We start from the raw sequence: 13,168 nt of genomic DNA on the forward strand, positions 1-13,168 counted from the left end.
TTCAGAGGTTTGGGGTTTGGGTTATGAAGAAGCAATAGAGAAAGCACAGTTATTCTTCTTGAAACGTCTACTGCTGCTGATCCGGTCGACGCCGAGTTGGAGTGTCAGATTGGAGACTGGTAGGCCGAAACTCAAGTTTCATGTCTTTAAAAGATGCCTGTCATGGTTGATCAAAGTTGTAAACATGGCAGAGTCTAGGTACCCTCATGTGTGTTATCGACTTCTATTAAAAACAAACTTCGAAAGTAATTGGATGTCTTATATGAAGAGGGAGTTGGAAACTGTTCAGTTTCGGGATTTATGGACGGAATATGGATTTGATGCAGTGGATCTGCTTAACAACAGAAATAGAATACTGGAAGCGTATTCGGGGAGGATGATAGAGGAGGATAGATGTAGGTCTGACAATTCTCAGATGTCTCCTTTGTATGGAATGTTCAATCCTGATTCGGTACTGGGAGAACAGCTTACTTTTCAGCTGCCAATTCGAATGATTAGATGCGTAACACAGTTGAGATTATCGGCAAAAAGTACATTCATTCAAGTTAATGGTAACAGGTATCAAGTTGAGCCACAGAGAATATGCCCCGCTTGTGAATCACACTTAGAAACAATTCTGCATTTTCTTCTTGTTTGTCCCACTTATGAAGACCTCAGGATTCAATACATTGCGCCTCATGTTCATAACATAGTTCAAAACGTTGATAAAATAATGGTTTTATTATCTAATTTTAATGTTGAGAAAATTGAACATGTTTATCAATATACTACTAAGGCACTGGCTAGGAGGGATACTATGGTCTCTGAAATCGTAAGGGCTACATAACCAATAACGATTCTTTTCGATGGAAATATTTTAAAATGGTTTTGTTAAGGTTTTTGTTAATTGAGTAGGTTCTTTTTATTGAAAGTGAAGTCTGTAAACTAATTGAATTAGATAAGTTAACTAAAATTGTTAAGTTTTTTGAGTTGAGTGGATTTGTTGAATGTATTAAATTTATTGGATTTGCTGATCTTGATGAATGTATTTAAGTTACTGAGTTGTTTGAATATGTTGAATCTATTTATATTATTGATTAGGAATTACCTTGTACCTTCTAATTTGAGCTTGTTGAATGTTAGCAATTCATAGTAATACTGTTTATTGATTGTAATGTAGGTACTTCCATTGTGCGTGGTTGTATACAGATTTATAATTGGATCTTGTTATTGGTTTGATCTGCTGCCAAACATTTTTTTTCATGTTGTTTAATTTAGTCATTGTTAGAATTTCTTATACTCAACTCATTTGTATGGTTATACCGTGTACAAATAAAATGATTTATTATTATTATTATTATTATTATTATTATTATTATATAGAAAAATTTCAAGAGGAAAAAGCACATCTACTACAAGCCTTCAGCCATATTTTTTGAGAGAAACGCCTAAAGTTCCAAAGCTACACCTAGACACGTCATCAATTGCCAACCTCCCGAATGGAAAAATACAAGTTTACAATTCACATTTATTATTCTCCATAAAACTTTATTTTTAATCTGTTTTGAATTTATGTAACCTTTATGTTGTTTATAATTATTTGTTAATTCAGAAAGAGAACTTTACTACAGTAAGTTTTCCAACATTAAAACAGCTGATAAAAATTTCAAGCATATGTGAAGTCCACATATCAATTACAAGGATATTGAAGTTTTATTAATAATATTGAATATCGAATCGAAGATTCAATTTTTTTTATTGAGGAAAAATGTAACATTACAAATACCTCCCTCTCGACATAAAAAATTTACTGTTTGAGAATTTAAGAAGAATGACATTGAAGCAAATGGAAATTGTTAGAATTGAATTTGAGAACAGGAACAATTTTTTTTACAAATACATTACATTTCATCTTATAATTGAAAATTATTATAAAAATTCATCAATAGCATTTGTTATACATTTCCAAACAATATCTCAAAATATAGAATAACAAAATTATTTTTGATTTAGCCTTATGATTCAAGAAAATTATCTCAACAGAAAATTTAATATATTTAAAAAATAGTTCTTGAAATTTTACATAAGTTTAGTAAATAGAAAAATTCAAATGTTATTGCATAAAATTTTAGTATGTTGAACAGGATTTTTAAATGAATTGATGAATTTACATTTAATGAAGTTACATTTAATTTTCACATGAAAATTTCAATAAATTTCATAAAATTAAAAAATGTCCATTTCTTTCACTGTTGACTCGGTTGATTTTTATCCATACGAATTTTGAAAACAGTCTGTTAAGGCACTCAGTGTGAATTTCAGTTAAGTGTGACTCCAAACGAACTTGATCTTCCGTTTGTGATGACATCAGTGTTGGGCTGATCTGGATACACGAGACATCAGTTAGCATGACCTCATGCTTGTAGTAGACTGGTACATGCCAAGCTCACTCAAAGTCACGAAAATAGTGTATTAGACACACAGTGTACATTTCAGGCTTGAAATGACAATGTAACTTTTTGGAAAAGAGAGAGACGCTGCATACAGGATTAATTTAGGTGAGGATTAACTTAGGTAAGGTTTGGTTTTTTGAAATATTTTCAGCTTTCAAGGTTTAGAGTTCAGCATACAGGATAAATTTAGGTGAGGATATTTTTGAATCAATTTCTTTCAGGATACAGTGACTGTTATTTGAGTTTAAAGTTGCGAACTTGGACATGGATGGCAATTACAGTACCTCCAGGTAATATGGTAGTGCAGAAATTGAACATCAATGGCAATTGTGGCTATTACCTCCAGGTAATACAGCAGTGCAAAGTTTTGGGCATGAGTAGCAATTTTGGCTATTAGGTATAAGCGACAATTTTGGCTATTAGGCTTGAGTGACAATTTTGGCTATTACCTCCAGGTAATACAGCAATGCAAAATTTGTGGGCATGAGCGGCAATGTGGCTATTACCTCTCCAGCTAATACAGCAGTGAGAAGCTTCAGATGCGTAGTCGGCAATCCACTAATGAGTCACACCAATTCGAAAATCACCCAAATGTTAACACTCTTCATGGCATTCACTTGTTTTGTAGGTCCTGAGATTTACACAATAATTATTTTGAAGTTAACGTCCACGCTGTACCTGTTATTTTAGTATGCTTATAAACTAAAAAGAAAAGTTTGATTAGGCTACCAATACAATCTAATGAACTTAAAGAGTTATTTACAAGTATGTAATAAGTATAAAAATGAAATTTATTGTTAATATTTTATTATTCAGTCAGCAACTTATAAATGTTGAAGTTTCCTCAAATCCAATAGAGACATTAATTACAAAAACTTTAATAAAATATTCAATAATTTCAATACAATCAGTTTAAATCCATAAAGTCCTTTAAATAACCTTTTTATTTATCCATCAATGTTACAAAATACAAAAAATGATCTATCATTACAAAAAGAAAAACCTTAACACATACATCAATATATTCAGACAATTGGTCTTTCACTAAAAATCATTTCATAATACAATATATCTGCATTTCATAACTGTTGGAATATAATAATTCATGTAAAACTATATTTTGTTTTATTTATATTGTAATGTCAAAATTATTTATGTGTCTGAATCTGAACAACTATGGTGGCAGCACTGTCATGGTGATTAAAACGCAGTCAGTATGTAAAATCGTTTTCTTTGTGAGTTTTCCTCGTCAACTCTTTATTCTTTAAAAGTAAAACTAAAACTTTATCAGGTTATGGGCCCAGATAATGGCCAAAAACATAAAAACAAGTAAAACATGAAAAGTGATTATTGGTTTTTCTCTTAAAATAATAGTAAAAGGTAACCTCAAAATGGCGATGATGGACAGGGAAAATTATGTGCATAAGCTGAAGGATGCAGATTCATTCACTATGTGGGAATTTGAAATTAAAATATTATTTAAAGCTAAAGATCTGATTGATGTGGTAGATGGAACTGAAACTTCAGAACAACAGGGTGAAAGTGCTGATAAGATTAAGATTTTCAAAAACAAAGATGCAAAACCTCAACATTACATCTTGATGACGCTGGACAATGATGTAAAAATACATATTATATCGTGTAATAGTGCCAAGGAAATGTATGACACATTGAAAAATTTATTTAAACGTGACACAACTCAACAAAAATGTGCTCTTCTTCAAAACTTTTATACATGCAAGTTCTCTACAGATAAAGACATGATGGGTAACCTAACATACATTCAAAACATTGCATACAAATTGAACAGACTTGACCAGAAAATCGATGAAACAATGGTGATTACTAAAATACTGAGTGTACTCCCAGAACAGTATAAACATTTTTCAAGTGCGTGGGATTCTACAGTAAACACGGAAAAGACTTTGGATAATCTAAAGGCTAGACTTCTCCAAGAAGAAATTAAATGGTCAGGTGAGAGCGAATCTCTGGCGTTTATACAGTAAGACAAGAACGAGGTAAGATCAAGGCTTCTACTTCCATTAGTAAGACAACAAAATGCTACTCCTGTAATGAATATGGACACATTCGTAATAACTGCCCAAATAACAGGTCTAAACAAAAATTTTGTACTTATTGCAAAAAGTCAAATCATTATAAAAAGGATTGTTTTTTGAAAAACAATAGGTCTAGTGATAACAAGTCATGTAAAATCTGTAAAAAACCAATCACAATGAAAAAGACTGTTACTTTCGTAATAAGGCTCAAAGTAAAAAATCTTTTCTAACTCAAGTAAATAATTCAATAAGTCATAGCCTAAAAGCAACTGAGGGTCAGGATGTCTCCAATAAAGTATTTATCATAGATAGTGATTGTACACCAAACCACATGACCAATGATGTCAGTATTTTAGATAATGTAAAAACATGTAAACAAACGATATCTGTTACCAAGAAAGATCAAAGTATGGTAGCATTAGCTTCAGGAGTTGTAAACTCAGAACAGTGTATACTTAAAAATGTTACATATGTCCCAGATCTCACTAATAATTTAATGTCAGTAAATGCAATTACCGAAAATGGTGGATATGTTTTGTTTACTAAAAGTAAAGTCCAAATCATGAAAAACAAAATTGTTATTTTGGAAGGGAATAAAAATAAGCAAGGTTTATATGAAGTTCAATTAAAAGAAGAAATTAAAAATAATGTAACTATTGCAGAATATGCCAGTAAAATAGGTAATCATGACAAGGCTATAGTGAATCATATTTCTAAGAAGATTGACAAATATTCTGAATCCAGTTTCTCAAATCATTCAGGAGCAATGAATTGACATAGGAAATTAGGTCATATTAGTTTCAATAATCTTGAAAAATTATCCAAAATTTCAGTAGGAATTCCATCAAATGTATTGAATATTTGTGAAGAGGAATTTTGTAATATTTGTCCAAAAGCCAAACAAGTAAGAAAACCTTTCAATTCCATAAGAAATAGAGCATCAAATTTTTTGCTAGTAATTCATTCAGATTTATGTGGTCCTATTGATCCACAAACTCATGATGGTAAAAATTATTTTTTGACATGTGTTGATGATTTCAGTCATTTTTGTAAAGTCTATTTGTTGAGATCTAAGAATGAAACTGCTACTTATTTGAAAGAATATGTATATGAAGCTGAAGCTCATTTCAATCTCAAAGTTGCTAAAATCAGGTGTGATAATGGTGAGGAATATGTATCCAATTGCTTGACAAATTGGTGTAAATCACGGGGAATTGTGCTAGATTATACTATACCCTATTCACCCCAACTAAATGGAACTGCTGAACGAATGAACAGAACATTAATGGAAAAAGCAAGAGCATTAATTTTTTATTCAAATTTACCCAAAAGTATGTGGGGAGAGGCTGTATTAACATCTGCCTATCTTATAAATCGTAGTCCAACTGTTAGTATTGATACAACACCTGCTGAAAAATGGTATGGTAGAAAACCAGATTTGAGTAAATTGAACATATTTGGTTCTAAAGTACATTCAAAAGTATTAGGTCCACTAAAAAAACTTGACAGCTGTAGCAAAGAGGCAATTTTTGTAGGATATGCCCCAAATGGTTATAGATTATGGGATCCAGTAAAAAGAAAGATTTTTATCTCGAGAGATGTTTTGTTTAATGAAAAAGAAGAAATGTTCTATTCAAATGAAACTGTGAAAGACCAAAATGAAATGCTTGTAAAATGTAGACAAAATAGAAATGATTTAGAAAATCAGAGAGAACAAGAAAATGTACAAGAAGCAGAGATGATGAATGAAAGAGAACAAGAAGCAGAGATGATGAATGGAAGAGAAAAATAAGTAGAGATGATGAATGAAAGAGAACAAGAAGCAGAGATCAGGAATGAGATGAATGAAAGAGAACAAGAAGCTGAACTCTTTCCCACTTCGGTCTTTATTTAGAGTGAGTTTCGATCTCCCTCACTCTAAACGGTATTTTGCCTGGCGCCAATCAATCACTTTGGATTGATAAAATAATTACTTTACTATAATTTCACTCACTGTGTGGATACTTATATTTCACTCACTGAACTATTAATGGTATTGAAGAAAAAGATAAAGATAGATAGATCAGGGTCGTGTGTAAGGGAATGTACGAAGTGAAAGGCAAAACAAAGGTTAATTATGAATTTATTATTGAACTTTGAATTAATATGAATTTATAAAAAAAATGATCAAAAATATAGTAATGATTAGATATACAAGATGATTAAGTTTTTGAAAGTACAACAGTTCAAGTTCAATTTTAAACCACAAAATTTAACAAACAGTTCTTATTACTTTTATCAGGTTACTTGAAAAATAAGATATAAAATCAAAGTATTGAACAACTCTAGTAAAAAATATGATTATAGTCAAAAATAAGAGAATTGATAAATTTTGAAGAATGAATATGATTAGGGGAGCCTTGCTTTAAAAAACTATTATTTGTGCTTAGAAGTGAATTTCAACTGTAAGCTTCAAGAAATTAATTAAGATTGTGTCTTTAGATATGAGTTTAAAGAGAAGTAAAAATTAAGTTTGCTCTTTACTATAATGCTATAAAATTTGATATACTTATTTGGGCTTTTTAGGGTGGGGTGGTGTGGATTTTAAATGAGAAAAATTGAAAATTCTAAATACAATCTTTACCTGGCTCAGTCAATTCCCTATAGGATAATTGAAGTCTGAGACCAAAAACTCACTCCTACACTGAACACTGTCCAAAATCCAAGAGACTCACAGCAACTAACAGCAACTCAACTGCCACTAACTGCCACTAACTTGCAAGACATGGTCTGCCTGTTTATATACTAGAACCACGATTTTCCACCCCTCATCACCCTTCGCCCTCTAGCTCCGCCTACCCTCAAACTCTTCAGCTAATATTCTGCTTACAAATTGAATTCAAATATCAATTTAAATTTACTATAATGTTTATTATGTTATATCATTTTAAACTATGGCTCCCCTTCATTATTAAAACAAATGATATCATATATTTTATCAATATTTAAACTCTAAAGTTTGGATACTGACAATTGAATGCATTGATTTGATTAATACAGTAATCAATCTTATAAATCTAATATGGCAAATACTTCAATAATAAATACATGAAATGAACAAAATACAATGTCATACAGTACATCATTATAATCGAGTTGAATAAATCAAATTGATAAGATACCAATCAATTACTACTTAATTAATTAAGCAGGTTTCTTATACTCATTGTCAACATGTTTCAATCAAATATACCTAATTTATTCTATTTACAAATTTGTCCTTAGCCTATGAATTCAGATTCAACTAACTTAATTAGCTTATAATAATTATTGAATTATAATTTATTGTACAACATTATTTGTTGAATACTTTATACATATAGCCTAATCTACTTCACGCCCTAATTTATAAATACATTTACTCATATATCATGTTTATTGTTTTATGTGATCACCATTCAAATAACTGATCATCAAATAATTTCTTCAATAATATTCATATGCTGACCACGTGGTAAAATTGCAGCATATGCTGACCACATGGTAAAATTGTAGCATATGCTGACCACGTGGTTACATTGAAAATTACATATCTATATTTACTTCTCTCCTAACTATATATCTATATCGCTATTCACAATCTTCATTTACCTGCCATCAACTTATTCTATAGATATATACAAGGGTTGACACAAAACACAGTGGGCCATGTGGTTTCTATTGTAAACGTGTCTGTGACTGACATTAGAATACTGTTACGTTTCTAGGAAAGAATGATTTTGTCTCAAACTATTTTGAAAAGAATAATGACCCCAGCATCTGTCTAGCTAGGCTATTCAAATGGATTCTCAATAGTTTCGAGAAACGGTTCTTTTTATTATTCTAGCTCTTTGAGCGTTCATATTCTTAAATACAATATGTTCAGAGCACGTGTTGCAACAAATAACATATATCTACAATTTTTAAATTTTAGGAGAGCACATGGTCGCCATTTGTGGCTCAAAACCCCCCTCTCAAGAGCAAATACTAAATGAAACATGAGTTTAGTATTTGCGATATTAACACTAAAAGGATTGTTATTAAGAGTAAACTACGTAATGCAATTAATGTTCTCACACTTCAGACAACACAAGATGAGTTCATAATATGGACGGTCTAGAAGTTTGAATATCACTGTAGTTCTCCATCGCGGTACAACCGGATCATTGGATGCTGCATGTTACGTGGAACTCTGACTGGCCGTTAGCCTAGTGACTCTCATAAGCTGATGATGTCAACTTAGTCAGCTGCTCCATTCATCTCCAATTCCCTATCTATTTACAAACTCTTCATAGACTATATTAGCATTTAGATTTACTCCTTCTAAGGGCTACTCAATCCACCCTTATCGTTAGCTTCACTAAATGCTAGTCTACACGTTCCCCTGTCGCCTTTTTATATGCCTTCATTCTCTCTATATTGTACACACCAACTAGTTTATCGTCCATAGAGTTAATTATGTAGCAGTTGTCGCTCTTCTTCTTTGAAACTTGATACGGTCCTTCATATTTTAGACACAGTTTCGAAATTATTTTGTCCTCCTTATTTGAGTGGATATTCTTCTTAATAAGAACTAAATCTCCTTCCTTATATTGAATAGGAGATTTTATATCCTTGTCATGTCTCTTTTTCCTTCTTTCAGCCATTTCTTCCAATCTGCTTTGTATTCTAATCGTTCTTTGATTTTCTGATAGCATTTCTCTATCATCCAAAGGATAAATGATTAATTGTTCAAGCGGCTGTTCTGGTTTTCTTCCTAACATTGCTTCAATTGGTGTCATCCCAATACTCTCATGATATGTACTGTTCATCACTTCTTCTACTTTTATTATATTATCTGACCACTTGGAATGCTTTTTATGACACAGAATTCGAAGTTGTGTCACCATATCTTTCAGACTCCTCTCACTCAAATTGCTCTGAGGGTGGTACACAGATGTCAAACGATTTTTAATGTACAATCGGGTCATCTCACTTATCCAGGTGTTACTGACAAAGTATGTTCCATGATCGGTGATAAGAAATTCCGGTTTCCCTATTTCATCTATATACTGTTTTACTTTGTTCAAAAGTTGTTTTGCCGTGGATCTTCGTACTGCATACAATTTCGTGTATTTGGTAAATGCATCATGCATGATGAAAATGTATTCATTGCCGAATCTCGACTTTGGTAGCGGTCCACATACATCTGCGAATACCTGGTGTAGTTTCCTCTCTGGAAGAATGCATTTCATAAGTCCAGCTTGCTTTTTATTCGATGGTTTCGCTTTCTGACACAGGTCACAGGAAGAAACTAAGTCAAAAATTTTTCTATACATCTGCTTGAAGTAACACGTTTCTCGAAGTGCATGATAAATTTTGTTTATGCCTGAATGTCCTAATATTTTGTGATATTCTAGGATCAGATCTTTTTCCAATGATGCAGGAATACATAATTTCCAACTTTCCTGTTTATCATCCTTTCTGCTAAATAGAATGTCATTTTTTATTATGTGAAAACGTTTTGCTACTTCCTTCCCTTGTTCTAAACATTCAATAATATTTTTACATGCTGCGTCATTCATTTGGAAATCTTTTATTCTCTTCAATTTCTTTCTCAGTTCTGAGTCTTCAATCTTTATGAGGTACACTTCAAATGCTCGATCTTCTAACATCTGCTCTGCTACTTCTTCATTCTCTCTAGATAAACAGTCAGCTACCTTATTCTCCGTTCCTTTCACAAATTCCCACTGAATATTATAGGGAGCTAATATAAGCGACCAACGAGTTAGTCTCCCTGTTGGTAATTTACATGACCTGAGAAATGTAATTGCCTTGTGATCAGTGCGTACAATCAATTCATTTCCCAGTATATACTCTCTGAATTTAATACAGGAAAACACCACACTGTATAACTCCTTTTCTGTTGTACTGTAGTTTATCTCCTGTTGATTTAGAGTTTTACTGGCAAAACTGATAACAACTTCATCTCCATCTTTGTTTATCTGTGATAAAACACCAGCGACTGCAAATCCACTTGCATCACACGTAATTATAAACTTTGAATTGAAATCAGGGTGCTTCAACACGACACTTTCTAGAAATTTCACCTTGATTTTTTGAAAAGCTTCATCTTCCTCTTTTTCCCATCTCCACTTATTCTTACTGCTCAAATTATGCTTGAATGGAACAGTTAATTCAGCATAATTTCTTTGAAATCTTCTGTAAAAATTTTCCATTCCAAGAAAAGACTGCAGTTCTTTTTTATTCTTTGGAGTTTTGAAAGATATGATAGCGCGTGTTCTCTCCTCATTCATCCTAATTCCATCTTTAGAAATAATATGTCCCAGAAACAATACTTCTTTCTTTAGAATGTTTGATTTTTCTAGATTGATTGTAACTCCATATTCATTTAGCTTCTTAAATACTCGATCTAATATATACAAATGTTCTTGGTAGGTGTCTGTTATTATCAATAAGTCGTCAACGTAAATAATCACTTTGTCTGTGAACTCTTCCCCCAAGACATGATGCATAGCTCTCACAAGCGCCGACGTACTAACACACAAACCAAACGGAACTCGTTCAAAACAATACACTTGACCCTCGAAGCGAAATGCTGTCAGTTTCTTCGACTCTTCTGTCAATTTTACCTGCCAGAAAGAACTTTTTAAATCGATGCTGGTGAAATACTGTCTATGATGAAAACGTTGTAAAATATTATCGATGGTTTGTGGGGTTACGTGATCTTTTAACAAAGCATTATTTAGTCCTCGTGCATCAATGCAAACTCTTATTGAATTGTCCTTCTTCTGCACAATAACGAGAGGGTTTATGAATTGAGATGAACACTGTCGAATTACTCCTTGCTCTTCCATTTTTTGTATCTCTTCTTTAACTGCTTTTCTTTTTGCTTGTGGTACGGGGTAAGCCTTACAAACAGATGGTTCATTATTCTTCAATTTGAGATCATATTCGAAGATTTTTATGCAACCTAATTCTTCTCTAAACAGGGTGCGATGTTTTTCTAAAATTTTAAAAAGATTAGTAGCATTGATTTCCGGATGATTCTCTTTTATTTGTCCAGCTATTTCGTCCATGAAAACATTCCATTTCTCTCCTTCTCGTGTACCCATTTCCAGTTGACAACTTGCTACCAGCTTTCTCTCTTCCTCGTTCAACCCTTCTCCTTTCACTGTCACCCATTCATTGTCAATACAAAGCCGTATCTCTCCTTCTCCCACGTTAATGATTCCTCTATAGGCCTTTAGTGTGTCCATTCCTACAATAATATCTATATTAAGCATATCTACCACTAAGAACATTGTGGGCATTAACCTATTTTGTACATGAATGTCAATCATCACTTGTTTTAAAATACGTTTTGCACGAACTCCCGTTACACCAAATATACTGAGTCCCGCAGCAGGTAGATGCCTAACCTTCCCTATGGCCCTTTCGATTTCATCCAACTTCCCCTTTGTCATGACTGAAACTGCTGCACCGGTATCTACAACCACTTTCACTTTCTTATTTCCTATATTTACAAACATTGTTAACGCTCTGTTATAGTCCTCTATTGATTCATTGCTTGGCCTGTCTTCTTCTAATAATTCTTCTTCCATGTCAATATTATTCCTTAAACCTACGCTGTTTATCCCTAATCTATTATTTATAGTTGTCTTCTTATTTGTGTCGTTACTGCGTTGCCCTAGATGATTTGTAACACACAGTGATCGGGCCTCACTCTGCGTGTTGTTTAGTTTTTTTGGATTCTCTTGCTGCTTTTCTCCTTTCTCTCCTGCTTGACTCTGCTGACTGCGTGGCTGTGGCTGATTCACGTCTCTCCTCCTCCAATTCACATTTGGTGACGAATTGGTGTTCTGCCAATTAGCATTCTGGTCGCTATTCCATTTTCCAACTCGAATGAATCCTTCTCTTCCCTTATGGCCGTTGAAAGTCAGATTGTTGTCCCGACGCTGCTGTCCGTTACCAATCTCCTGCTCTCTTCTTTTCATTTGCAGACTTTTTCTCTCTTCTCTTTGTACCCATACATTCTTCTCTTTTTGTTCTCGCTTCTCCCTTAATTCATTCTTCTCAACATCGATATTCTGCAAGCTCCATTCTTCCAATAGTTTTTCCATCTCGGGCACTGTCTTAACATTCCTATTGAATCTAGCTGTTTCCAGTCCAGTTCCATAGTGTTTGACTAGTTTTATTATGATTTCTTCATCCGAGAGTGCCGGTGTCAAATTCCTTGCAATGAGCATCTGCTTTATGAAGTACTCACTTGCGTTTAATTTCCTCCCTCTAATAAATTTTCCGGTTCTCAATCTCTCTCGCACTGAATCTTGAGTGAGTTGGCTCCAGAATTTATTAGTGAAACGCTCCTCAAATTGTTCAAGAGAGTCAATGCTAGCCTGAATAATCATCCACCATGCTGAGTGTTGACTATCAAATGACTTTTCAATGATGCTTGATTGCTCACTCGAGTTAATTTTCCCACTACGCCACAAATACTCTTTCAACTTAATCAAAAATTGCATAGGATTCTCCAGATATTTCTCAAATTTTGGCACTTCATCCAATCCCCTACAGCTGGTGTTGACGATAATCGGTTGTGTCCTGGCCTTCTCGAATTCCGTTCTCATCCTTTCCTTCTCTCTGTAAAATTCCGCGAGC

Source organism: Nilaparvata lugens, chromosome 6, assembly GCF_014356525.2.
Source record: "Nilaparvata lugens isolate BPH chromosome 6, ASM1435652v1, whole genome shotgun sequence".
NCBI lineage: Eukaryota > Metazoa > Arthropoda > Insecta > Hemiptera > Delphacidae > Nilaparvata > Nilaparvata lugens.